Source organism: Passer domesticus, chromosome 3 (assembly GCF_036417665.1).
Source record: "Passer domesticus isolate bPasDom1 chromosome 3, bPasDom1.hap1, whole genome shotgun sequence".
NCBI lineage: Eukaryota > Metazoa > Chordata > Aves > Passeriformes > Passeridae > Passer > Passer domesticus.
The window spans coordinates 16,403,141-16,431,033 of NC_087476.1; the positions used below are offsets into that span (position 1 = coordinate 16,403,141).

Below are 27,893 nucleotides of genomic sequence, written 5' to 3' on the forward strand. Positions count from 1 at the left end.
AATTCAGATTGAAGACATCCGTTTCCTAACTTGTTCTGTATTTTTTGCATGTGTCAAGCAGTGGAAACTTTTGTCAGGACAATGGTGTCATTGTGTCATGGAAAAGTGACAAGAAAGTAATGTTTTTCATGTGGCCTGTGATGTGAGACGCTTCAGTTTTGTTTGGAATTGAAGGGCTCAAAAAACCAGACACATCCTAAATTAGCAGCTGATTTTGTCCTCTTGTTACCACCTGCTTTCCTGCAAAAGGTGCATAACAATGCTTATATATCTCACTCCCTTGGCTATTGTAAAAATTATTTCATGTTTGTAATGCTCTTTGAAAATAGAAATTGACAGGTAGCATAACCTTAATCAGAAATTGTTTTTCTTTTAAACAGGATCTTTATCTTTCCTGTAACTTGCCTCTGCTGATCTCAGCTTGTACTTCATGTATTTGGAATTGAATCCAAGAGGAGAAGCTTAGATTCAGGGGCAGAGTGACCATGAGAGAGGAGGAGGGTTTTGTAAGGTAGAAGATTGCTGCTTGGAAATTCAATCTACAATTTCAGTTCGAGGGCCACATCAAGGTGAAATAGTGCTTTGGCCTAATAGATGCAGTCATGTAATTTTCTGGTCAATTAAAAATCAGCCCAGACAATGCATGAAGACTGAGGGGAGATTAAATAGACTACAGAAATATCTCAGGGAGCAAAAGAATAGAAAAAAGCTGAGTTTGCTGTGTTGGGGTGGTTGGCGCAGTCCTAGTAAGAGGCAGTTCCCATCCTGGCAAGTTCTCTGTGCTGAATGAATTGTGGTATTCAAGATTGCTTCTACATTAGTGAATAAAATAGCCAGGGTATACTCATTGGCCACAAGGTCAGCTGGAGTGTCACTGCTTTAGAACATAAACTCTTTTCCTCTCCCACCCTAACAAGGTCTCCCATCAAAATGCTTTGGGAATGATCCCTGGTTATTGCTGGAAGTGTCCAGGCATTGTGTGAGGGAGAGCTGGTTCCCTGGAACAAATCTGTGCCAAGGACAGCACTGAGAGTTGAGCAACGGGTGATGCTGTGCCAGTGCTTGGGCCCATGCCCTGGCCCTTTTTGGTTGCCTGGTGCAGTAGCCCATATGCCTCTGACTCTGGGCCGCGTCCTACTGTTCCTTCAGTCCTTCCTGGAATTCTTGGCTTGGACTTTTGTTTTATTTGTTTGTCTCAGAACAACACTGCCAGGATCTGAGCTGCCTTCTGGAGCAGGTCAGATCACCTGGCCCATCACAGGCTGCTCAATGAGCAGAGGGATTCGTGCAGGCCTTGGGCGCCGCGGGAAGTGCAGGGCAGACTGCTCGGCTGGACGGTGTGTGAACAGCAAAAGGGTCAGTGCCCTGCTCAACACACACCCACACACACTTGTGCTGGTACAGACCATCATGTGGATGCATTCACAAGGCAATTCTCTGAGCTGCCACTTCCCGCTCATAGCCAGGCTCTTTTGGCTGTGATAACTTTGAAGCAAGGAAGTGGGTCTCAGCTAATAAAATACCTTCTGTATGCAGAAGGCAGTAGAAGTTTGGTAATGATATAGCTTTGAAAATTGGGATGGAAAGTGATTGTGAACCTAAGTAAATTACTCTAGAAGAACTAATTTTTTCTAATTTGCAAAGCGAGAGAGTGTCACGTAGATAATTTGTAGCTTTCTATGTGTAGTTACACATACAAGCATATTTATTTGACAAAACGAGGAGATGGGATGATGATCTCAAATAAGAGGCTGACTCAGATGACTAGAATTTAATTTGTCAGCAAGCAAAAGTAGTAGCAATGAATAGAAGACATAAAATTACTTTATCAAATTTCCTTCATAGATATTGTTTTACAGAAGCAACAAGGTACAGCAAATCAAACCAACTCAAAATATTATAATAATGTAAAATGGTAGTCACATTTAGCATATGGCAGAAAGAAATTTAAAAAAAAACAAACAAAACTCACTGCATTCTGGAAAAGTGCAGATTGTGTCAGTCATGTTTAAGCTCTCCCAGTTCCCAAAAAGTATGAGGAGAAGTCTGAGTGTACAACCTTCTTGCCTTCCTAGAAAGAAAAGCTTTTCAGTACTGCAGATTATCAAGTCACACTTGTAAATGAGGCACATACTTAACAGATCCCCAGGACTGGGCTGCTTTTGTCATAGAAGCCGAAGGCAACTTTTACATTATCCCGAACCAACCTTCAAATAATGACACTTGTTTGGCAGCTTTTGATTTTCTTTAGGAGAAAGGTGCTCCCCTTGATGAAAAAAAAAAAAAAAGGGAATTTTTTTAGTCTTTCTAGACCCTCAGAAAAATTCTCTTTAGAAACAATTTCAAGACTTTGTCAAGTTCCTTTCAAGCTTTGGGGGACTTCTAAACCATTGTGAAATGCAGAATCCTTGTCTTCTGTCTGTGACAAAATGAATTAGGCTGCAATCCATATTGATAATAGCAACTGAGAGAGATTAGCAGAAGTCTAGTAGAAATCTTAAACAAGAGAATAAATTTAAGGGGTCAAATAAGAGACTGAAATATTTATTAAATGTAAACTGAATTGGAATGAATATGATTTACAGAGACAACTAAAATGCAAAAACCTGTCTAGAAGCTAGGAACAAGGGTTGGGCTATGGAAAACAGAAACCAGCATTCCTTGGCCAAGAAAGCAGATGTTAATCATGAAATTATTTTAGACTCAAGAAGCATTATTCCTATGCAAGTGTATGACCTCTAATTCACCTGAAAGATTCTTATCTGTTTTCCCTCCTAAAGTGTGCATAGATATCTAGATTACTCCCACAGATTATTTTGCTTTCTTTCATGCTTCTAAACCTATGTTTTGTTATTGTAAGGAGGCTTTTCTCTTGTGGTTGCAAGTTGCTGTGGATCCTGTCCCAAAGTAGACCTGCTGGCTGTATCCATACTGAAGTTCAGGCGTTTGTGATCATCCTGTTGGAGAGACAAACCCAAGCTGAGGGTAGCCAGTGGCTAGACTGATAGCCAGATAGCTGCTGTTACTGGGGGCAGCTCCTTTGTCTCACTGGGGTACTTATGTGACATCCTTGCAGCACTATCTGAAGCCTTTATGCTGCACTCTGTGTGGGAAGAAGAAGAGAAAGGTGGCATTAAGTTGTGAACTATGCAGTGCCCAAGACCCAGGGCTTAACAACCCCTCTCCCTGTCCAGCCCCATTTCTACATGAGAAGTGTCTCCAGTACCCAGTTTCTTTATACCTGATATTTTCATTGCCTAATTTGTATTTGCTTTGGACATCAGAAAACCAGCCTAAAACCTTGATTGTGCTTTTCTAAGGTGATCTTTTGAGTCTATCCCTTAGAGTTGTCTCTACCCTTCTGAAGCCAAAGATTGAGACGGAAGGAGGGTGGCTGGCTGTAACTCTCCTTGAAAATGCTGGTTGAGTGATCCCTTGTCTGATCTTGTAAGATGTTAAAGCTGGCGGTCCAGTGAGCACAGAGGAAACCTCTGATGATCACAGAAGAAAGGTTAAGGCAGACAGAGTAAAATTCTAAGGAACTGTTTGGGCCTGATGATGAGAGTAGGTAGCAAGCCAGGAGCCTTTCTGAGACTCACCCTGCTTCTCTGGCATGAAGAACATGTGACTAGGGAAAGGAGCTGGAGAGGCAAAAGGCATAAAAGTCCTTTTCATCCTTGTCTGCCTTTTTTTTCTTTCGGATATACCTTGAGGGGACAGGGTCGTCTTCTCAAGAACATGTCATACATTGAACTGTTGTATTTTGCTTAGGATGAGCAAAGATAGGAATGGTTTCTTCAGTCCAGAACCTGAGAGAAGTCTTGTTTTAAGAACATCTTTTCTAAATAAAGTCATGGAAAAATAGTCCTTTGGTACAAATAGCTTAGATGCTTGTGTTATAGCCACTTATGACAATACTGTATGTGGTACAGTTTGAGCTTCACATGGTTGCCAACCATTTCCCTCTGTTTTTTAATGTTTTTAAAGCAGTTTCAAGTCTGCTTAATTCCAAAAATATTAATACAAATGACATTAAAAGATGTTTCTGGTGCTCCTATTTAGACTGTTCTTGGCAGAGGGCTGGGGAGTTCAGCTAGAGCTGTCCAGGCTTGCCAAAGCCAGCTAAACAGCAGGTCCCCCCTCCTCCTCCCTTCACCACCAAGAAGGGGAAAAAAAGTCTATTGAGCCCTAGATAAGCTTTAAAAATGCTAACAGAAAGAAGTGGAGAATGGTCTAGAAACCAGATGTGCTGGGGAGAGAGAGGAAAAGATCTGGACAGTTATGAAATGGTAGAGGGGAAGGGATTTATCACATGATGGTAGGAAGGACTGTAGAGGGTATTAAAAACAGGCAAGTGAACATTACTGGAAGTTGATGATATTACAAGGGAAATAACTACTTGCTGCTGGCTGTGTAGGAGGCCTGTCAGACTTGGGGAAGTAAAAGCATAGTGCTTACATCAACAAGATTTTTTCTTTTTCATTTTTTTTTTTCCTTAATGGCATCTGGTCCTGTGTTGCATTTGGGCATGATATTTAGTGACCTACCTATATGTGACACATTTGCTGTAGGCAGTGTTGGTTGCTGCAGCTGGCAGGGACAGGAAAACTTGCAGAGGGGAATTCTGGAGCACGGAGAGCTAGTACTGTCCAAGCCCTGAACAGCTCCAAGCTGGGTACATCAGTGTCAGCACTGGAGGTGTCCTACTGGTGATTTAAGCTGTCTGTTTAAGTGTTCCAGCTTGAACTTTAGCTCTTGGGAGCCACCGTACTGAAAAGAAAATGTGTATTTGATTATGAGTGGAAAGGTGTACTTGGGCCATCTTCAGCTGTTTGAAAAAAAAGAGAAAAATTTGGTTTGCATGTTTTGTTCCACAGAAAAGTGGGGCACAGGGAAGGAAGGGGAATTGCTGCCCTCTCTAGCTCTGTAGCAGCAACCTAGGGACAACCTCAAATTGCTGTGCCCAGTGTCACTACCATAGCCTGGGCTTGGCCACATTCAGTGTTGGCTAACTGCTGAGTTTTTCCTTTATAAAGAACCCTGTCTAAACACCCACAAGTAATTTCAAAAGTGAGGGAAGAGACCTAAGTTGTGCCTTTCTGGTTCAGAGAAAGGGGGAGAACTGAGTGGATCTGGGCTGGGATGCAACTGGAAACTAGCAAAGCTGTACCTGGGATGAAGCCCAGCTGTGGTTCCTTGATTCTCTGTTGCATCCTCAGTGTGGGCTGGATCAGCTCTTGCACACCAGGACAGGTGGACAGCTGCCAAAGGAGAACAGCCAGAGTTAGGTGTGAGGCAAACAGTGCCCTTCTGCAGCGTACCTGAAACCAGAGGAGGCTACACTGACTGCATGAGCCGTGGGGATCAGCCCCATTCCTGGACAATCCCTAGAAAGGAGTGAGCCAGCCCTAGACCCTCAACACTGCAAGAGCTAACCAGGACATACATTCAGTGTCTATTGGAGCAGCCAGTTCTGTAGAGCTTTTGCTGTAATGTCTTATCAGGCTGCAACCCATATTTGGGATTGCTCAGATCCTTTCTAACCTTTCTTTGGCACTTGTGGCTTGTTTTCCTGGTAGTAATGCTCTGCTCTTTTCTTTAGATCCCAGCTGGCATTTCCTTCATGTGGACATAGTGCAGAAAGTTTTCAAAGTCCATTTGCCCTTAAAGGTTTGAAAGGACTTATCAGTCAGCAACTTTGGAAGAGCATTTCAAACCCACTGCCAAATTAATGGGTCAGCTAAATAGTAAGTGGACCTCTTTTACTGCTGTGCATCACAGGCCCCCTTCTGTTTCCCTGGGCTAGAGTTTTATTGCATGAAAAGGGATTGGACTGGATAAACCAGAATTCTTTCCTGAGGACCCAGCAGAGCACGATAATCACACAGTATTGTAGGCAACAGAGTGAATAGGAGCAATTGTATCCAATACCTGAGTTATTGGAACATGCCTGCCTGCTCATGTGAGCCAGCAGAGAAAGATTGTTTTTCCTTTCTGAAGAGGGAAAATTGGAGGGAAGCTGTGCCAGAACCTTTCCAGGTTTAGAGAAGTGGAGGAAACACCTGCTACGCCATCAGCATTCTTGTTAACAGCGACTGCATGAGTGACAGAATCTGTCCTTTCCGGGGATGATTCAGACTCAGAAGACTCTTGGTAGTGATGACACGAACGCCTGGTAGCTCCTGAAAGCAGAACTAATGAGCAGTGCCACTCACTTAGCGTATGGTTTGACAACAGATGCACATGTTGGTAATTAAGTATTTGGCTGCATTACATTATTTTATTTTTGGATTTCTCAAACACACTCCCATTGCAATCTCTAGACACATTAGCATGATTTAAAAGCCCTAAACTTCTAACAAACAGAAAAATCAGCACAGGAAAACTATACCCCACTTTGCAGAAGGACTCAGTAATACATGGGCCTTCCTGTGCACCCCAAGCCTAGGAAATATAAGCTCTGTATGGCAAATCTACTCAGAGAATAATCCCAGGGATTTCTTCCCTGTTGAGCAGAGTGGTGTCTGTGGTTTCAGATCAAATCAGTACACAAGTCTTGCATCAGGATTTTATTCTGCTGTATCATCACATCCATCACTTGTGACCCAGCAAAGCCTTGGAATAGCTTTGAACTTCATGAACTTCATAACTATCTGAATGCAATTTACCTTGCAGTGCTTAGGGAGCAAATACTCAAATACTTCATCTTAGAAGAGATCTTCTGGAATGTCTTATTATGTCCTTGCATGCTGGCAGTTATTTATGTCTATGTGTTAATGCTGACCTCAGCTACAAGTTGCAAAATATATACACAATTGTGCTTCCTGGAGCATCTTGCTCCCAAATTCTACACCTTTGCTAACTCAGTCTAGATACTTATTAAAACTCTCCCTTGGAGCCCAGGAAACATTGCCCTATATGTCACATATACTGGAGGAACAGTTACCTGAGAAATTATGGAAATTATGCTCTCATCCCACTCTACCATGTTTCTGTCATGGGTTGTTAAGGAGGAATTAGGGTGGATCATAAGGGCATGATGGAAAAGCATATGATGGCTGGGGAAGTCACCTGGTCCAGGAATAATGTACAGCATTAGGGTTTTTCCTGCACATTATGTTACAGGATAATAATTTCCTTTTGTGTGAAAGTTAGGATCTGAGCCAACTACAGTGAACTTGAGTTTGTTTTGAGATTCTGAAAGCAGCAGAACTAGTGAGTTCTGACATTAGTAATGGTATACAGCAGAGATCCAAGATCTACTGCAATATCCTTGTAAAACCACCTGTAAGGAGCTAAATATTTGAGTCTTGCCTAGAAATTCTCAACCTTGTTTTGTAATTCAAGGAAATTCCAAGAATTTGTGACCACTGCCATCCAAAAGCATGGCTGGTCACAGACTGTGCCATCTTTTCAAGAAAAAATAAAGTAAAATTTCTTTGGTTTCCTCTCTATCTTTGTAAGTCTGGTTCTAGAGCTAAAATTGCAAGATGCTTGTGCAAAGACACTATTTGACTGACTGAGACATGTCTCTGTGTATCTTTCTGTGTTCCTATTCCCTGGCTGGAAAGTTTGCCTGTGTAACCAGAAAATGATTGCAGATTAGCCTGATGTAGATGTTAGCTATGCTTAATGAAAAAAGAACTTCAGTCAGTGCTGACACCGAGAAGGGCATTTAGGAATTTTGAAGGAGAAAGACAGAAATGAGAACACTAAGAAAGATGTGACCAGGCAGCTCCACCTACAAGCTGTAACCCTGCAGGGCAGTCTCGGGTTTCTGCTGTGTACCAGCATACAAAACAGATTACATGTGAACCTAGACTGCAAGCATGAGAGTATTGGAAATCTGTTGCAGGTGTTTGATGGTAAACAGTGTTTATAGCTGCCAGGATGGAAACATTAATGCGTGTGAGTGAGTGCAAGTGGAGGGCAGGCCTCAAACTTTCACCCCATTACCTTCACATTTCGGTTTTGCTTTGTGGAGTACTAGCTCCCTGTGAGTTCAGACTGCTAGTGAAGCTACTATATGATTTTACTTGAGCATGTCCTGTGCTCAAATTTGAAATGCCAGAATCACCTGAGAAGTAGTGGGCTAATTTATCACAGGAACAAAAATATACAATGGAGACTGAATGGAAGAGGATGAGTTCTGACAGGCATGCCTTTACTTTTTCAAGCAAGTATTTTTGCTTGGGTGGGTGGTGCATTAGTTATATATACAACTCATGCTTTTAGCTACAGCAAAATGTGAGAAGACATAATAATAGCTCTTCACGCTAAGGCTTCCTCTTTTTTTTTTTTTTTTTTTTTTTTTTTTTTTTTTTTTTTCTTTTTCAGTTCAGTTAGTTTGAGAGTTTAGATTATTCTCTTTCTGAGAACTGAGGGAAGTATTTTTAATACTTCTCAGTGTGAGAGGTGGCTGGGCTGCCCTTAATCTAAGAAGAAAATAGCAGTATATTTACTAGGGATTTGGGCCAGAAGGTTGGGCATCTAGTGCAAGTGTCCTGATTGCTGCCTTGCAGTGGTTCCCAGACAGTCAGGAAGATAAAAAAAAAAAAAGCCCAAACCAAATCCATCCAAAATAAAAGGCAAATTCACCTTTGAAGAATTGGTGAGTGTGAAGGGCTAAGTATGCTTCACTAGTATTTTTTTCCATAGGAAAAAAAAGTAGTAGTAGTATAACCAAAAGAGACGTGTTTACTAAATTTTTGCTCTACTCACAGATAGTTGACAGTTGCCCACAATGAAATTGCAGCATGAGAAGGATTCATGAGACTGTTGGTGTCCTCCATCACGGTTGTCTGCAGGCTGGGGTGGACAGTGAGGGGACAAGAGGTGTTTACCACAGCCCCAACACACCCACTGCTGCTGTGTTTTGTGGGTGGGGTGGGTGCTAAGGAAGGAGGTGAATGATCTTGTTCAAGTGATCTTGTGCAACAAAGTTAAGGGACAAGCCTGTCTCCTTGGGGTAAAACTTTACCCTGTGCTTTGTCTTTTGGAAAATGCAGTTCTCATCTTCCACCTGTGCCACTCTGAAGTAAAAAAACAAAATAACAGAAAATGGCTGGTCTGGCATGGTCTTTTGACAATGGTCAATCTGATGCCTAGAGAAAGGTATACAGCAGGAATATTTCCTTGTATATAAAGTATAAAGCAGGAATATTTCCTTATCAGTTTCCTGCCTTCCTAAGCCAATGAAGTCTATGTCTAGTACCCAAATGGATATGTGTCTTGTTCATTTGTGCTACTGCACTATTTACAATGTTCTTTGACGACAAACTCCTCCATTTCACTACCAGTTCTGTTGAGAAGAACCTTGCTCTGTTTCTGTCTCCTCATTCCTATTTTGTGTCTCTCAGTGACAATTTCTTATTCCCCTTCCTATGTCACTTTTTGTAAGAATCCTGCCCCTTCAGTTTCTATACCAGGAAATGGGAGAATCTGTACCTCCATCATGTGTGCATCTTTCCATGTTCAGTGGAGGCTGTGACATGGGGCTGGAGAGGGTCATTCTAGCTGGGGTTTCTTCAGTATAGGCTTAAGAAGTATAGGCAGAGCAGCCATGTAGGCACTTTTCTTCCTCATCTCTGAGGGAAATGGTTGGCTGAGGTATGTTTTACCTCAGGGAGAAGTGAAGAAGTCATCATCCTCCTTTGCTTAATACATGAAAAAGAGGTGTAGGAATGAGGGAGAACAGAGTGGGAACCATGCATCCAGCTCACTTCAGAAGACTCAATAGGTCTGTAAAATTATCCTATTAATAAAAATGCACCTTTTACTAAAGTCTGGAAAGGTACAAGCACTTTAGAAACCTAAACCAGTTTAACCCCAATACAGCATAAAAAAATCTTGAACTGGAATGAGTTAGAACTGATGAGAGTTCCTGGGGTCTGCAAAGCTTCATCCATACACAGAGTCCTACCTCCTCTGAGCTGCCCCTGGATCTTCCTGAGGGGCTGAGCTTGTTGAGGAGTGGAGGGTGCAAGCAGGCATTTCTACACTGCACAGTCTGAGAGCATTTGAAAATCAGAATGCCCAACTTGTGGTTTTTTTCTCCTTAAAGAAAAAAGGCAGATGCTTTAAAAAGCAGACGCTTATTCTTTAATTTGTAGCTGTTAATTCATTTATAAACTACATGTGCTTCATGAGTGATTATGCTAATGTACTTAAGACTATTTAAACCCTTGCACTGATTAGCCTAACCATTCATTGTACAAATAAGATGTTATCTTCAGAAAGTGTCTAGCAAAATTCCATAATCACAAACATGTTACTTTGTTGAATGCAACTACTGGCATTACTGAATTCAGCCACTTACGCTTTATTTTTTAACATTCTGTTTTGCATTGTATTCATGTATTCCATACTGATATGGTAGGGCTAGGCTCCTGGAACACCTTTAATGGCAGTAATAGGCAGTTAAATTTATATTTCATCCTGTCTCCAAGCAAAAGAATTTGTGGGGTCACACTCACCTCATGCATGCAGAGGAGCAAGTGGGCTGTGACTCCTCTGAGGCAGGTGGGATGTGCTGGCTCTGTGCCATGAATTAGCACACCATAGCCCTAGCCCTAGTTCCTGCTCTGAGGTCTGCCAGGTGCTGTGGGGCCACAGGCAAATCACTTAGCCCAGTGAGTCTGGTTTTCCCCATCTGAACAGGGTAATGATGCTCAGCTACCTTCCACACTCATTGCTAAGTTCTCTCTGAGTCATAGGCATTGTTATTAAAGGTATCTGGAGAGAAGATTTCTCTGGGCAGTTTTGTGCTGAAGCTGTCTGAGGCCATTTCTGGGCAGATTCCCTTGGGGCTGCCATCGTGTAGGTATCATCACCTAGTGTAATTTCTTCATTAAATGATCCAGGGAGTTTAAAGAGAAATGAGGGTCTGTGCTCCCTCCATACTGCAGCAAGGTGCTTTGGATGATTTGCCTGATATAGAAAACTTGTTCCTAACTTGCAGAAGGTCTTCTGCAGAGTCCCAGGATGGATTCTGCTGGGGGAGTCAAGGCTCTGGCCTTTTGATTTGGAGAAGGATCAAACCTGTTTTGCTGTCTTTGAGGCAAAATGACAGAGCTCTGTGACATTTTTGTTGGTACATCTTTTTAAAAGCTGTCTTAAGATGAACTTAAATTATAAAGGTTTTTGGTTTTGTGTTACTATATGACCCTGGCATGCTGTGAAGTCAGGAGTGAATGTTCTTTTGGGAGGGGGTACAGGGCAGAGTGGCTTTTTCCTTGACTGGCCTGCCAGCATCCCAGCCACATTGGTTATGGTACCAGGGCCATGCATCCCCCAGGCCCTGGAGAAAGCTGAGAAGGACTGGTGGTAATGATGATGGGCACTTCTAATCGCTTGTGCCCTGGTGTTTGTTTGGGCTGGTTCTTCCTCTGCGAGCTGAGCACTCTGAACAACAGCCATTAGAAACAGAAACATTAACTGAGCTTTGGGCTTTGTGTGAAGTAACTGTGAAAGTCAGATAGTGAAAGTGGAAAAAAAAAAGTCTGAGATAGATATCTATATATCTAACATTGTAAAACTACTTTAAAAAATGTTCTGTGGATGGTGCACATGGAAAAAGCTGTGCTACTTTGCTAAATGTGATGCTCAGAGACTAGTTTGCTCAAAGGGGCAGCTGCTTATACACATGTAGCCCCATCAAGCAGAACCTCTGCACCCGCCCGTTGGGAATAGTGACACCTGTGCAAGCGGGTGCTGACTTTTGCATACACAGAAGCTGCTTTTAGGGTGGATGAGTGCAGGCACTCCTCCCTGAACATCTGCAGGTGCGGCTGCATGCAAAGAGACAAAGGGAAGTTGAAAGGAGGCAATCGTATGTGCCCTTCATGGCAAAAAGTCATGAGTCACACTTAAAATACTGTAAGATTCTGTGTTTTCAGGCTTTCCTCTGCAACCATGAAGGCCAGAGTTTCAAGGGCAGACCTCCAGGAAAGAGGACAAGGAGCCTAGTAAAATGTGGGAGCTGACAACCCTGAAACTTTGCCCTCAAGTGTCTGAAAACAGCTGCAGCTGAACTGCCCACAGCATAGATTCAGTGTCATGCTCTGTGTCACCACTGAAGTGGAAACCAGGAGACCCTCTGGCTGTCCTTGTAAGAAGAGTGAGAGAAGCAAAAAGCTGCATAACTTGTGGCAATGCAACTCCCACAAGAATGACAGCACCAATGCAGGGATGTTGCAGAGCACCACAGCTTCCTCCGTACACGTGTGTGAGTGCAGCCTAAAAACAAGTGTGCATGTTCTGCTTTCAGATAAGGCACATCAAGGTAGTGCAAGCTAGATGCAAAAGGGGTTAAACGCCAGCTGCAAAATGGTTAAAAGTTGCATTCTTGCATTTATGTATTTACTGTCATAAGAGAGTGCTTTTTTCTGAAGTGTAGAGATGTACAGAAGGTATGGTGTTTCTTAGGACAGATTCTAGCCCTAACTGAAACCAACTAAACCATTAGCACAAAACCATGCTGCTTTTCCTTTTATGCCATTAATTAGGAGAGTTAAAAATCTTCCATATTTTCTTATTAAAAAATAGTACCAAGATTTGCACTTGTATGGATTTCTCAGAAATTTTTTATGGTCCTGAGAGAAGTATTGCAGGGAAATTTACAACTCAAAATCAGATAGAGGCATCAAAAAAAGAAAGATGAGTAAGAAGAGGACCTAGTCTATGATTTAATTGGAATCAATGGGAATTGTGCCATTTGCCTTTGGTGGCAGCAGAATCAAAGCTGAAACACCAGCTGTAGTTTATTTTAGATTGCTGCCTGTCTGAGATTAGATTTCAGATATCTCCACGGGGTTCTTTTTCTTTTAACTACCTACAATTTATGGCAGCAATACATATTCTACATGTCTTCCTCTACCAGGGGATCAGCTGAGCCTGTAAGGTCTGTAGGTGAAACAAGCCCTTTTCCTTTTTTTTTTTCCCGGGGAATGAGTCTGCCGTGTGTGAGTCTAAAGAAGTGGGTATTTCACTGCAGGGAGATGTGCCTTGGGATGAGGCCTCCAAAGCTGTGTGAGTGCAAAAGTCAGAGGTTTGAGCAAGTTGTGCTACTTAGCACTTCTCAAGTAGATATATGGGAAGTAGAAGCCAGCTCAGTGGACTGGGGATAGAGCAGCATGAGGAGTGAAAGTCGCAGCAGGCTGATGACTGAGCTGTAGGTGTAAGGAACTTGTGGAAAAGATGGAGTAGAAGAGCCTGATGTTGCCAAATAAATCCATAACCTCTTGGGAAATGCTGTACTGCTGTGAAAACAGAGCACAGGGAGAAACATCCTCCTGTAGGGAAGAAGGAAAAATTAAGGCCTGAAGTCAAAGAAAGACTTGCAGAAAACAAGAGAAAAGTGGTATCCATCTTGGATAGATGTAACAATCTGTGTAATGCTAGCACTTGTATTTATGTAGCAGTGCTCTTTGGGCTGGTAAATGTGTATAATTATCTTTGGGTCATGAATGAAAGATAGTAGTCACTCAGTCTTTGAGAACAAACAAAATAGTTGCTGAGGTGTCAGATCTTCTGGAGCCCCTACTTGCTCTTTGATAGTGGTTAGTGGGCAGACATCTCTCCAGGAGGTTTGAAAATCAGACAAGAAGAAACTAGTGGTGAGCCCTTGAGACACCAGGTGACCTAAAAAATAGATAGCTTTGATGTAGAAAGAAGGAAAATTTTAGAAAACAAAATCCTAGAAAAAACTCATGAATGTTGGCTGAGGGGAAATATCTAAGGGGCCAGGACAGAAAAGTACCTGCATTCTTATTGAGTTATAGATGGTAGCTATGAGCTTTGTAATAACTAGCCAGGAATCACTAAAAAAAAAGAGGTGAGGTGCATATTAGAGAAAATGTTGTGGTTTTGAGAGCTTTAAAATTTCTTAGATTGCTCCTGCTATGGAGCATTAAATGCCCAAATGTGAATAATTTTGCCTTGGAGATTTATTGAGGTAAAGTGTCATGACTGTGTTTTCTCCCTATTCATTTTATCTGGTCAGAGGAGAGAAATATCAGACATGGAATAGGCACTTGAGTCTGCTCCAATCTTTTCAATGGGTAGGGTCAAACCATTGATCAGGCCTTCCTACTTCAAAGGAATAATGAAAATCCCCAAACTCTTCCACTTATAAACTGTCTCCCACCCATGTGTGTTACTGAAGGTGCCCAGAGCAGACACTATCTGACATCATAATAGAAAGCAACTGATAGGCAGTTCTCTCTGCTAGAGCAACCAGACCTGAAGAGCTGATATAACCTCCTACAATCAAGGACAAATGATAATTGAGATGTTTCTAGCCCAGTAAACTGTACAACACATGCTCTGCTGTCCTTGAGTCTGATTCTGTATTTCTTGAATGTTCTAATGTGCAAATGATGTTTAGAAGAGTTTTGAGCATGTCAGGAATGTAGCTGGGGCTTGAAGTGTAAAAGGTGTTAGCAAATTATTGCCTGAAGCACAAAGGCCACCTGGACTTGTGACTGCAAAGTTTCCAGTGGCAGTAACCAAATGAGGTTTTGTTGAGTTACTCTGAGTAGGAAAGATATTTTTGCTTTGCTAAAGAAACTAGAATTTGTGGAGCTAAATATTAATGAGACACTTCAAAACTACAACAAGAGTAACCTATCTCTGCTAACTGTTTAGAGTTATATCATACTGGAGTTAAAAAACCAAACTTGAACAAATCCCAAACAAACCAAAGCAAAACACATTGTGTCAATTCATTACCATTATTTGAGTGTTACAGGTTTTCTGCACCTCTCTGAGCCGCAAATAAATAGATGGGACCCATCCCTAAATTGTCTTTCCTAGGATCTTGTTCCTCATTTTGTTATTGATTGAAATGTATTAAAAATGCTTTGGGTGGAAATGTACATTCAGATACTCTTACTGAAAAAAGAGAGCAATCAGCAGAATAGGTGACCAAATTATTTACATTATCTGTTGTTCAGCTCAAAAAATCAGTTTATTTTTAACAGGTTTTCTCTGCATGTTTTCATGAAGGATAATTTTTGGAGTAAAGTTTTTGAGAAAGGAAAATTGGTCAGCAGCAAGACAGATCTCTACAAAGTGAAATTTACCTGTTCATTGTGGACCCAGAGCCTGAGAGTAGATTCTGACATATGTGTGAGCCCAGAAGTAAACACAAAGGATTTTATTAATGTGGGTGGCATGATTGGCATGAAATGGAAATAGTACCTAACATTTATAAAGTGTTGCTACTCTGATTAAATGAAACAATTTTAATGTAATGGTTCAAACAGGCAATATCCTTTTTAAAGGTAGGAAATGAGGCTTATTAAGGCTTAATGACACACACAGGGTCACACCATGAGTTTGAGGGATAAGCAGTTGAATTAGAAGACCTGACTTCCATTATAATGATCTACATTAGATGACAATGCATAACAGAAAGAATGAATGGAAATAAAATAAGACAGATGGTGAATGAAAGGAAACATACATAAGTGTTTGAGATAAATATATGCACTGGGCAAGAATGAAACTGGTAATTGAAACCTTTGCTCACTTTAAAATACAATTAAATGTATTTGCTTGCAGTACATTTGGAATAGCAGGCTACTGAAAGGGATGATATGGCCTATGGGAGAAAGTGAACACATTTACTGAGGGTGTTGCTAAAAGCTATATTTTTGCCTCCATTTTCAGGAAAGAATAAGGGAACAGATGGCAGAAATTTCCCAAGGGAGAAAAGAGAATTACTAGAGAAGATCAGGATCAGACCTGCACAGGTGATCATGAAATCAAAATGCCTGGAAACTCAATTTCTCAAGGTCGATATAACCCATGCCTAGGTAACCAGATTCTCTGAATTCTGAGGCAATTGGGAAAACGTGAGAAAACTGGGAGGTGCTGGAGGACTAGCAAGAGTGTGAAATGTCAGTGATGACCTAGAGAGAATCAAAGTACATCAGAGTCTTGTCAGCTGGGTGGTTTCTATTTAATTTCTGTTTCTGCATCACACTCATTGTTGGAGTATCTGAGCACCTTCAGTAAAAACAGCCATAGTGTCTTTGCTCTGTCAGCTTCTCGTCCCAGGAGAGCCAGTGTTTCTTGGAGGGCTTGTTTTGGTAGAATCTTTCTGTTGTTACTAGTGTGTGTATTGTAGAATATTTGTTGCAACAGAATGAACTGAGAGAGGTGTCTTGTGCCTGAAGTGGAAAATAGCAGGTTAGGGAGGAGACTGCATTTCTCAGTAGCAGCTGCTCCTGGACTAGGCCTAGTTAGACTGGAATTGCTGGAGATGTAACAAAATAAGGACAGGAATTCCTCCTCCCTTGCATAGCTGTTGATGTTATGTCTAGCTGATTTGTGCATGCTTTCTCTCCGCTTTCGTGATAAAAGACTGTTTTCAAACACAACCATCCGACTCCCAGCTGCACAGACCAAGGCAGTTTTGTTCCAGTCCCACTCTAACAACCAGATTTGGTGAGATGTCCTGTTCCTAATGCCAAGGGAGCTAAATGCCCAAACATTTTAAAAATCTGTGTTGACTTTATTCCATTTTTGTCCAGTGTATCCTTGTGCTTCTGCATCATTCAGGTAAATACTGTAGTATGAAAAGAGGAAATATCCACATGGAGGAGGCTGGAAAACCTGAAGAGGAGAACAGTGAGAGAGCTTAAATAGTGTGGTTTGATTATCCATAGTCAGCATGGTTGCCTGAGAAATACTGTCTCTACCAAAGAGAATTTTTTTTTGTTTTGACTTCTCAGAGGAAATGGAAAGACTTTTGGTGGATTGATATTGGGCTTAAAATCAAATGCACAAATCTTATGGAGTAAGTGGGTATTATAAATGTAACAGAGGATGATCAAGCTCACTCAGTGCCGAGGAGCAGGTTTCTAGTTTTAGGGAGCCTCTTCCAGACCAGCATCCAGAGTGTTATGTTCAGAACAGTTCCTTTTCCTCTCATCTTAGTGGATGTCTTAGAGACTTGCCAAGGAAGGCTTGAGCTTCAGGAGTTGCTCAGAAAGTGCCTAATTTCCCATCTTGAGGGTAATGACTCTTCCTATTATATCAAATCCTTTTGTCTGGTCGCTACTGAACCAATGATGGGCTTGACAATCATCTTTCTGGATCCTGGTTGCACGGCTCTGGAAGAGATAATGGTAAAGTAAGGACAATTAAGAAAAAGACATGATACTTTGAGCTGGAACTAACAAGTTACTAACACTGACCAATGAAGTGTGTTAGAGACATGAAGACATTCCTAGATTTCATATAGCTTCACTTCTGTTTCTCATAATTAGTGATTTTCTTTAACAAAGAACATTTTTTCTGGCATTAAGTAACCACTTGGAATTTCTACTATCCTTTACACTTACACTGTTACTAAGTCCAACTTGTAAATATTTGGCATATAAAATACAGCATATTACCCTCATTTAAAAGGTGTAAGTACTGATGCAGAAAGTCACTTGCCCTGCAAGTATGCCCGAAATAAACACGTTGTTGAGGGAAAGAATAGCTGGAGAAGAGGTCATGCATGGCTGATGCTGACTGAAGCTAAGTTTGTGCCTGGTACATTAAAGATATTTTTCAGTTCTTATCCTCCTTATGAAAAAATTGCTGTTGTAATAGTACCAACACATCCATGTGTGTTACTTGTCTCTCATTCTAGCACCAGCTGGGCTGGTTTGTTCTACCCTGTCATGTGTTTTAAGTCATCCACCTGTATTCTACACAGGTGTCAGCCCTCGCTGTGATCACACTGCTGATGCTTCTGACCTGATCTGCGTGCATTTCACTGATGTACCTCACCAGACAGTGCCTCTGGAGGAAGCTTTGCCCAAAGGCACTCCCACACTCATGGCTAGGTGGGGGAATTGGGCCCAGCTGTGAGCAGGGTGACAGGGAAGGCTCACAAGCCTGGGAGTGGCCCTTGCAAGTTTTGCCTTGCACTTGAGAAGCTCCTTCCTGCCCCCACATTGCTCACCACGCTTAGTGGTTTAGTGCCACCATTTACACAGGCCTCCCCCTTCCCGGCAGCACTGGGGTGGTAAATTTGTGCTCACACAGCGTCTCAGTCCAGATCAGAGGTGTAGCTCGCTGGTAGGATGCAGGTGGTTGGAGTGGGAGTGTGCAGCGCTCGCAGTCGCGCGGGGTGACAGCTAACCAAGGCGGCTTCCTCCTCCCACGCACCGGGCCCAGCGCGGGGCTTTCTTCCTGTGCTCGCCTGCTGACAAGATGTGCAGCGGGCTCTCGGTCAGAGTGGGTGGGATGAGGTCACGTCCTCTGCACCGTGTCAGAATGGGAGTGATGAGCATCTCCCACCTCAACACATGAGGAGTCAGCTTCCAGAGAGGTTGGTGGCACTGGCAGTTCCTGGCGTGCTGTCATCCTCTGAGGAGGAGCTTCCCTTTGTTCAGACTTATTTCTAACACCAAATACTGATCAAAGTTATATGTTGGTCTACACCAGCAGCAAATTTGTCCCTGGGGCTTTTATCCTCCAGTTGTTTAAGCCATACTTTTGTGAATGATCAGTGTGAAGTGGGCTATGAAAAAGAACACTAATTCTATCTCAGTTCAATGTTCAGTATTCTGTGTACTTTAAATCAGCTGTATATAAAATGGTCAACCTCTTTCCCATCCCATGGCATGACTTCAGTTTCTTCTTGTATAGATATGGTGTCTGGCTTGATGTGGGCTGAGGCTGGGTGAGTAGACCTGGTTATTGTATTTACTTATGTGGTAGTTGAGATTGATACACACTGAAATTTCAGCAAGAGACAAATTAAATTTAATTCTACTGCAGTCCAAGTTGCTTCTTTATATGATGCTCAGAAGAGTGGTTCATCACTGGGACTCCTCAGAGTACTGGTAAGAAAAGTAATAAAGCTACAGTTGATAATTAGTGCGTTGTTTGAATTGGGGTTTACAAGAAAAGGTCTGTGCCACAACACCACATGTCGTGCCTACCTTTTCAAGGAAATCTTAAACACTTTTTCTTTTTACTTTTTTTTTTTTAATCTTAAGTCTTTCTTTTTATACCTATATCATTGTGTATGATGAGCATCAAGTGTGCAACTCTTTCCAAGCTGCAGACTTCTACTATGGATAGAGTACCAGAAGGGATAATAAATAGAAACTGATTTTGATTTTTTTGGGGGAAGCAATTTGCATGTTATGCTTCTGGATCCTAAGGAAAAGGAAGCATACTTGATGTTAAAATTGGCTTCATGGCTCCAGTTTTCTCAGCTCTGCACCACCTGCCTCTAATCAAACTGTCCAATTACAGGAAACAATTGTTTTCTTGCTTTCTGTTAAGTGCAGGAATTCATTCAGTAAAAGACTTTTTACCAAATGTTGCTTTTAACAAAACCAATTTCATAATTTGTTTGGAAATAATGTGCTGTTTATGTCCAGTATGTATGTTGGGATTCAAACATGTGGTCACCAGGATCCTCAGAAGGTCATTTACAAAATTGTATTATTTATCTTAACTGATTGCAGGGTTTGGAAATCTCTATTGTATTGGGAGAAACTCAGTGGACATTAATAGTTTCATGATTGTTGTGGTAAGCTGAGAATCAGGCCCTGACCTATAATTATCACTTACATGAAGAGCACTGATAATACAGAAGGGAAATTGGTCTCCCTAGATATGCTTCCTTAATGTGAGACAATGACTTCAGGCTGTTTCTGAGCTGTAAATCTCCCAGGTGAAATCTTGCTGAAGTAGAATAAAGTAGAATAAAAACCAGAGTAAGAGGATCCAGCTTTGGTTAACAATGCTTTCCTTGCAAAACTCCATCTCAAACCAAACTATAACCTTAACATGCTCAGTCAGCCCTACAGAATTACATGAGATCACATGGAGAAAGCAAATACACAACATCCACTCTCATTGAGCTATGATGTTTACATGTCTTCACCTAACAACTGCTTTTTATCTGCAAGGAAACAGACTGATAAGGAAAATATTAACAATATACTCTACAATTTAGGAGCTTACTAATTGTAATATAAACACTTGATTGCCTCACAAACTTTGTATGAAACAAAATAGAATAAATGAGTGTAAAGATCCTAGGTAGGAGGCCTGTATGAAAAGACATATAGTACGCTGTAAAATTTCCTTGAGAAGCATAAGTCAATTATTGGAAACTACTGAACAGAGGAAACATGAGGAGGTGCTATTCACTGTCTCATAACAAGAGAAGGTGGGGGTTATTCTATAACATTGACAGTCAACAAATGCAAAACAGATAAATGAGTGACTCATCGGCATTAACCAGTAAGCCTTCAGCATGTGGAATTAATTTCCATAGGAAATCTATATTAAACTGCAGCACAATTGGCAGCAGTGCTACAGCCATGTTGAGAGAAGTGATGTACTAAAAACTACTTTTTGTTTCCAAAATGTGTTTAATATTTGTCTGTGTACTCACATACAACTTGCAGCTATGCTTACTGGATCAATAGACTGCTATATCCTCCATTAGTTGAATCAATGAGGAGGTATTTGGTATACACCAGAAAAAGCTTTGGAAGTTTGATACAATGCCTTACATGTGAATTTATTTTTGTCCTTATAACTGTACTTGTCTATCCCTTTTTTTTTTTTCATCTCCTGTATTTTCCAATTTTTTGCTTTTTAAATCAGGATCAAGAAAAGAACAATGCTGGAGATTTTCTTGTTGGCTGGCTTGTACTGTTTAGCAACTTTTTGTTCGTGTACTGAAGGAAGGGTTGAGGAATATATTACTTTATTCCTGTTATTTCCAAGATTGCTTTAGTTGCACTTGGCTGGTTGATCTTGCTGCATTTGTGTGGATAGTGGAACAGTATATAAGACAAGAAAAAAAATTTGGTAACTATAGAACAAATCTCCATTAATTTAAAAGGCGAATAAAAGAGAAGAGTAACCTAACACAAAGCAAATGTTGCTTGCAGTGCAGTAAAAGCCAGACAAAATCTGAAATGCTCCATAAAAAGGGAGACAGCATGTTTACCAATTCTCATTCCTATGACATAGGTAATTGTTTTCTTTTATTGTGTAACCTGAATATATTACAGTGCCCATCAATATAGTAGCATCCATTCTTCATATGATAGATGCATATATATTTTATATGTTATCCAAGCAGGATGATCAAATACAGCCTGACCAAGCTAGTACCCTGACTGACAAGTGCTCAGGTCTAGTGGAAAATAGGTATTGAGAGATGCATTTCCCAGGACTCTCAACATTGCAGTTTGTGCCTTTATCTGTTTTTAAAAGGAGATACCAGGTCTTGTACTAAATGTTGGGCAATGCAAAGAAGAGGATTTGAGGAACACAGGAGGTTCAGGGAATTGGATTGTTGCCTAAATATTCTTTATATGCCCAAAAATGAATATTTATATGTATGTTCTGTATGTTCCAGGTATGTAGGTCTGTATGGAGTTTTTATAGCCATAGGAAGCTGTAGAGGTGGATATGAAGGTATTGGGAAAGAGTAAGGTTAGTAGGTTGCAATGCAAGGATATGGGGTATGGGTATAGAAGATATCCTCACAGAGACAGTGGAAATTCTGGGACTTACCAGGGAAAAAAGTATACAGTGATAATTCCATCATTATAAAACCTTGTCCCTGCTGAAGCAGAGAAAAGTTGTCCTCCAATTTTCATGTTTCCTTTCATATATTGCACTTCAATTGTTGTCCACTGTAGGTATCTTGCTTGAAATGTGGTCATCCTCCAGGTGTGTGTGCACAAGTCTGCATGCACAGAGGGACACTGCCAGCCCAGCCCTACCCTGATGATCTCTGTGTGTTTGAGTGCATAGTCAAGATCAGAAAACAAAAAGAAATAGTATGCTTAAAGAAAGAAGGAAGGATAAAAGCAGAATTTTAAAGCACTGGATATTCTGCAGATCCCATGGTGACACTGCCCACATGGAAACATGTGCTGCAAATCCTGTGTATCTGCTGGCCTTGCTTGTGTCATGGTGGGCAGTGGGCAACGTGCAAGCTGAGACAGAGAAAGATAGCCTCAGACTGCTGTCAGGACTCCCTGAAGAGGAGGGAAAAGTCTTCACATCAGAAAAAGCTTTTCTCTAGGATTTCTGCTATTTCCAGTTGTTTCAGGTCATGGTGCATAAACCCTCCGGTGTGCTGCACTGGAAGGATCTAACATACACAAGTCTACCTAGGCAGAAGGAATATACATATTATGATGGTTTCACACCAGCTCACTCTGTGATTTTCCCTGGGCAATAAATTTTTTGATTGGAAGACAGAGGCACACATGAATCACCCAGATATCATCTTTGCTTCCTGCCCTTCACACCCTATTTTACTGCGTATTTCCCGCCTTTGTCACTAACCATAATCACATTTTGGTGTGGGTCTTGCAACTCATTTAGCCCTATGCATGTTTAAATATGGTTGTCTAACTCTCCATATAGGACAAAAATGGTTAAAAAGGAAAGACTTTTAATATATATGTCACATTATTTAGTTATATAAGAATGTCCATCATCCTGCAAAAGTGGCCCAGAGTCCAGCAAGTCCAGCAGCCAACAGGTGCCCCCAGATGGCTTCAGGAAGATATGCAAGAAACATGGCCTTTGAGGCAGTGCAGAGCATGGCCTGGGTTATCACTGTGTTACCAAAGTTTGGCTGTGTAATTTTATTGGGTAATGGCCATGCTGCCAATTACACCACCTTAAAAGAGGCTGTTAAACCAGAGAGTCTCCTTTGGAACTAAAACCAAGAACAATTGGCCAGCCATCCCTGTAGCAATTCCTGTGTGGGTCAGGATGGTATTTGGGTTTGTATTTAACTGTATTGGTTAAAAATGCAATGAACAAATTTGTCTTTTTTATTCTGGACACAGTGCAAGCAGTTTCTAGAAAGAGACAGAGCCTGCAAGATTATGATAGTGCTCACGTGGCTTTTTGAGTGGGCAGCTGAAACGTTTTAAGTAACCAAAAATAATAGTAGGGGACATATGATAGCTTTTTGTTATGTTTTCTATTCCGTAGGACTGTCTTTAGATAGTTATTCATGCTGAAATTCATTACTTTCACGACTCAAATACATTTTATGACTATCTAACAGCTTGTCTGCATATTGGAACACAACCTTACAAATATCGGCACACAAGCATTTGCAAAATTAATTTAATTAGTATTCTATCAGCTCTGGAGCTTAACTACTGTGAATAGGTGTTTCACAGGCAGTATACTGAAGTATACAGTGCCTGAAGTATTTTAACCCAGGACTCCATAACATACTTCTTCAGCCTGTATGCTTGTGGAAAGAGGGTCTCAAAATCTTTCAAGCTGCCCAGCTGTTAAATGGTATGCTTATATTTAGGTAGCTTAGCTAAAATTGGTAGGATGCATTGAAGTATTTGGATGAAAGCTGCTCTACAGTGTAAGCATAAAGTATTATTATTAGAAACATTATTACATTATCACCAGTGTGACTTACAGTGAAAACTCAGGAACTTCTGGCTTTAGGAGATGTGGGTTTTTTATTTAACAGAAGTATTCAAGAAATATAAAACAGACAAAATAAGGACATAGTGTAAAACAAATAACAGTGATGTTAACTTTATTAAAAAGCTTCATTGTGGTATCAGGCAGGAAGTGAAACTGCTTTCAAACTGCAAATATTTCTCAATCATTTCATGCACCAGCAATCTTTGTAATAGGTTTTCTGTTGTTTTTTGCAAAATGTTCAGATGAGCAGATAAAAGTTCAGACTCAAGGGGAAAGGCAGTCATTTTCTTGGATTTCACTAGCCACATATTTCACTTTGTGATTCAAAGTGACCTTAGAGTCTGTCTCAAAGAGCAGATGTGCATGCTGAAGGTTTGAGCCCTAACTATTTTTATAGGGTCATTCCTTTTTATAAACCAGCAGAGCTGCATGCTGGCAGCCTTCTAACCGGCTTTGGGTGTTGACTCATGCTTGGTGAGAGTTCAGTCAGAGGCAGCTGAAGTAGAAACGGCTCCCAGCTCCCCTCCCTCCCCACCCTGTGCCTTGCCATGGGCTGGTGGGATGTGGTGTGTGCCTGCACCCTGGCCAGGGAGCTGAGAGCCTGCTGTCCTCCTGTGGGCTCCTGCTGACTTCAGGCTGTAAACCCTGCTGACTCAAGAGGGGATACTTGTTCTGCTAAAGCCTCCCTGGGGTGGTGGCTTCCAAAAGAGCGACAGAGGTGACAGCTGGCAATGGTGAATGCTTCATCCATCCTAGTTAAATCTGCCAGTGAATGTGCACCAACACTTTTAGGTTTTGTGCTACTTGGAACTACTTTTCTGCCTCCGAGTATCATGTTATGTTGATCCCAGAGGGTCAAGTACAAAAGTATTGAGCACTTAGAGACACTAAATGCCCTTACTGGGTGTATTAATGGGCCTTAAGAGTACTTGGCAATGGCAATGCTCAAAAAACCCCCCTTCCATTAAACTCTTGCTTGACAGAACAGTTTTTTCATTAAAAACAGAAAGCTAGAAAACTGAAACTTCAGCTGTCATATTCATTTCTGCACCTGGGTCAGATGCAGAAGGTCAGATGCAGACTAAGTGCTAATTAGGTATCTCTTGACTCAGTAATTCTTGCTAAAAGTGCTGTGTGTGGGGCATCTAGAAGAGCAGCAGGTGTTGTGGTAGATTTTACTTGTCTAATCTTGTAGTTTCTAGACACCACGACCCCAGTCTTTGCATCTTTTCAACAAACAATGGTTTATTCTTGTACAAAAATGGAAACAAAAAGGTAGGGAAAGCACATGCAATTTAAAATTTCTAAGGTAATCCCACTTCACAGTGTTCAAAAGTGATCTAGTTTGAACACTTATTGTGTTACATTTCAGTCAAATGTTTGTCTGAATTTTGAAAAATTGAAATCTTGGTAAATTGACAGAAGATAAAGTGTTTTGGAAAATCTTTGACACCTGTCCTGAGGATGAAAACACCTTAATTTTTGTAAGAAAATATATGTTAACCATGTCTGTCAGGTCTAGATAATGGCCTGGGATTTGGGAGACCTGGATTCAGTTCTCTGTTCATTGTATGGTTTTTAACATACCACGTAGTTTTCCAGTGCCTCACTTCTGAATCTGTAAAACAGTGGTGCCGTTTTTAACTTGCAGAGGTGTTGTAGAGATGAGTACTTTGAAGAGTGTGATGTTACTGTGTTATAGGACAGTGAAAAGTTTGAAGCCTATATTTTTGTTGTTCCCTGGATTCCTATTCTTAACATTTTGCTTTGCCAAACTGGGAAAAATCACAAAGCTCTCCAAAATCATAGCAATCTGCTGTTCCTGCTCTGTTTGCTTGTTCCAAAGCCTGTAAAGTTTTATTAGAATCTTTGCAGTGACTTCATGTACTTTGTGTTGGACATTAATGACCTCAGGACCCATATGGACCAGTGCATTTATTGTTGTGTGCTGAATGTCCTCACATTTCAGAGGCTGAACTCAATACCGCTGAGAGCTTGTCAAAGTCTTTCATTAGATACTATATGCTTGTTTGATATTGACAGATTTCACAAGTGTGACATTAACAGGAGCAAAAGCATTAGTACCTAGAAGAGGTTGCTGCATTTGCTCTGCTTGCTCCTCAAAACTTTTAGATAGGTAATGATAGTAAAGTCTAATGATACTGTGCTGGAGGGCAAACAGACCCCTCAGTATCACAGGCAATTCATAAAGATACAGAACTAAGATAGAGCCTAAAACAGATAGAGCCTCTCTAAAACTTGCAGGGAATTGGTGGCTGCAGGATGTGGTCTGGATATTCCAGGAGCCTTGATTCATTATCATTAGTGCACTGTTTGCACAGCATTTGTAAATGCTGTAGAAAGGTTTATAAACAAGTGTCAGATAACAGAATTACTTGATGAGCTCTCTAGTCACACAAACTGCAAATAGATGGGCACTGATGATGATGATAAGCTGAATGATTTCTAACACAATTTAACGGAGATGCAAGGGGATGGTGTGGTTTGCATCTGAATGAGTTCATGTGCTGCAAATTCAGTTCAGTTCTTAAATCTGCGTCTGGTGGAGCAGGCAGTGAGTTTTAAGATCATAAAATCATTCAGGTTAGAAGGGACCTCAGAAAGCCTGATGTGAAAACTTTTACTCAAAATAGGGTCAGCTAAAAGATCAGACCAGGTTGCTCCGGACTTTGTCCAGTCAGGTATTGAAAGCCCCCAGGAATGATTGCATAACCTCTTTGGACATCCTCTTCCCCTGATTAATTTCAAAGACTTTTATTGTGAAAAAATATTTTCCTCAGATCCAGTCTGAACCCTGCTTGCAACTTATGCTTGCTGCCCTCTCACTAGCTACCATCATGAAGAACATGCCTCCATCTCCTTGCTGGTTATCCTCATAAGTCCTGGGGGGCTGCTGTTTTTCTAAAGCCATCTTTTCAAGCTGGACAAGCCCACCTCCCTCAGCCCCTGCACACTGGGCAAGTGCTCCAGTGCTGGTGGACTTCGGCTGAGCTTGTTCTGGTTTATTGATAAGCTGCCTTGCAGTCATGCAGCATTACAGGAAGACACCTAATTCCTTCAAAAGCAAAAGCTTTCATTGGAAAAGTTTGTTTCCCCTGAAGAAAGCAGTTTCCAGTTCAGATGTGGCCCCAGCAGTGGGCTGATGGGCTGCGGGGCTCCGGGCCTCGCCGGCTCTGCAGTGCTGCAGCCACACTTGGGGCAGATTGTCAGCTGGCATTGCCAAGGGTCTCTCCCTGTTCCAGCACTTCTGAAGTATTGCTCTGGAATTTCCAAGATGAGGTACTGTGTAATTTTAGGGAGGAGAATTTCCAAAAACACAACATTTTTTTCTCTGAATTGACTTCCCTGTTGTTTCCCCTTTTTCCTTCCCCCTCCAAGTAATTTTCTTCAGAATCGACTTTATGTAAGGCACAGGCTGAACCTGCAGATCCTTTTTTTTTTTTTTTAAATTATCCAGAGGATTGTGGGAAATGGGCAGGAGACCCTGTCATTAGTAAGGTGTTTGTTTAACAGAACAAAACTATTTCCCTCTTTACTGCAGACTTCAGATTCTGAACAATTATTAACTTGCTGCCTTCCCTCTTCCTTCCTTCCTTTTCTCTTTATAGTTGGACCTGAGGTTTTGTTTCTCTCTTATCTGCTGCTTTCAACATGTTAAAAGTAAATTTTGTGGGATTGCAGAGGCAGAAATTAGAGGATGTTCTAGAAGGGAGGCTGAAGTAACAATAGTATAATTAATTATTGTTTTTTATTAATAATTGCATCATTATAGATATAATCCTAATTTTGCAAATGCCAGCAAACTCAGGGTGTCTAGGCAAGCTTGAGAAGGCATTGTGCTGCTAGTCCTGATGCACCTTTTCAATTATTTCCTTTCCTCCTCTCAAGCTCCCTTCTCTATCACCCAGCCAATATCCATGTGGACTTGGAGCTGACTGCCTGAGGTGGGCGACATCATCAAAAAAGCTATAGATTTCTGCCTGGCACAGTGTTGTATTAAGAAAATGAAGCAAAAGGGCCAGTAAATTGTATTTATTCACAGAAGGTGCCTCACAGAGTGAGGTTGAGCTGGTAGACTTCTGAGTCACAGGAGGCTGTAAATGTGAATGCCATGCTGGATTGAAAAGGGCCTAGAAAACGTTATGAACAGTTGTAACATTTGAAGTAATAATACAGGCTTAATTAAATCTCATATTTGAGCACATTGGCTAGTCTCTGTAGGGATCAGGAAGGATTTTCCCTTATCCATATACAGCATTTTTTAATTGGTAAGGTGTATTACGTGTGTCTTTCTGGAAATCCAAGGCAGTGATTAAATGCTGCTGCTAGGAGTGGGATACTGGACATGAACGGTTGGCCTGGTGTGGCATGGCAGATTTGGTCTTCCTTTGGTTTGTTGGTTGTTTTCCCTT

General features: G+C 41.2%; 1 long non-coding RNA gene across 1 annotated transcript in view; it reads left to right on the forward strand.

Moving 5' to 3' along the window:
* The first annotated feature begins 1,096 nt into the window (after positions 1 to 1,096).
* LOC135296082 (uncharacterized) overlaps positions 1,097 to 27,893 on the forward strand; it is a 29,784-nt gene continuing 2,987 nt past the window's right edge. The window contains exons 1-2 of the long non-coding RNA XR_010358134.1: positions 1,097 to 1,237; positions 15,673 to 15,818. This is a non-coding gene — a long non-coding RNA (uncharacterized LOC135296082). The remainder of the gene's footprint in view (positions 1,238 to 15,672; positions 15,819 to 27,893) is intronic.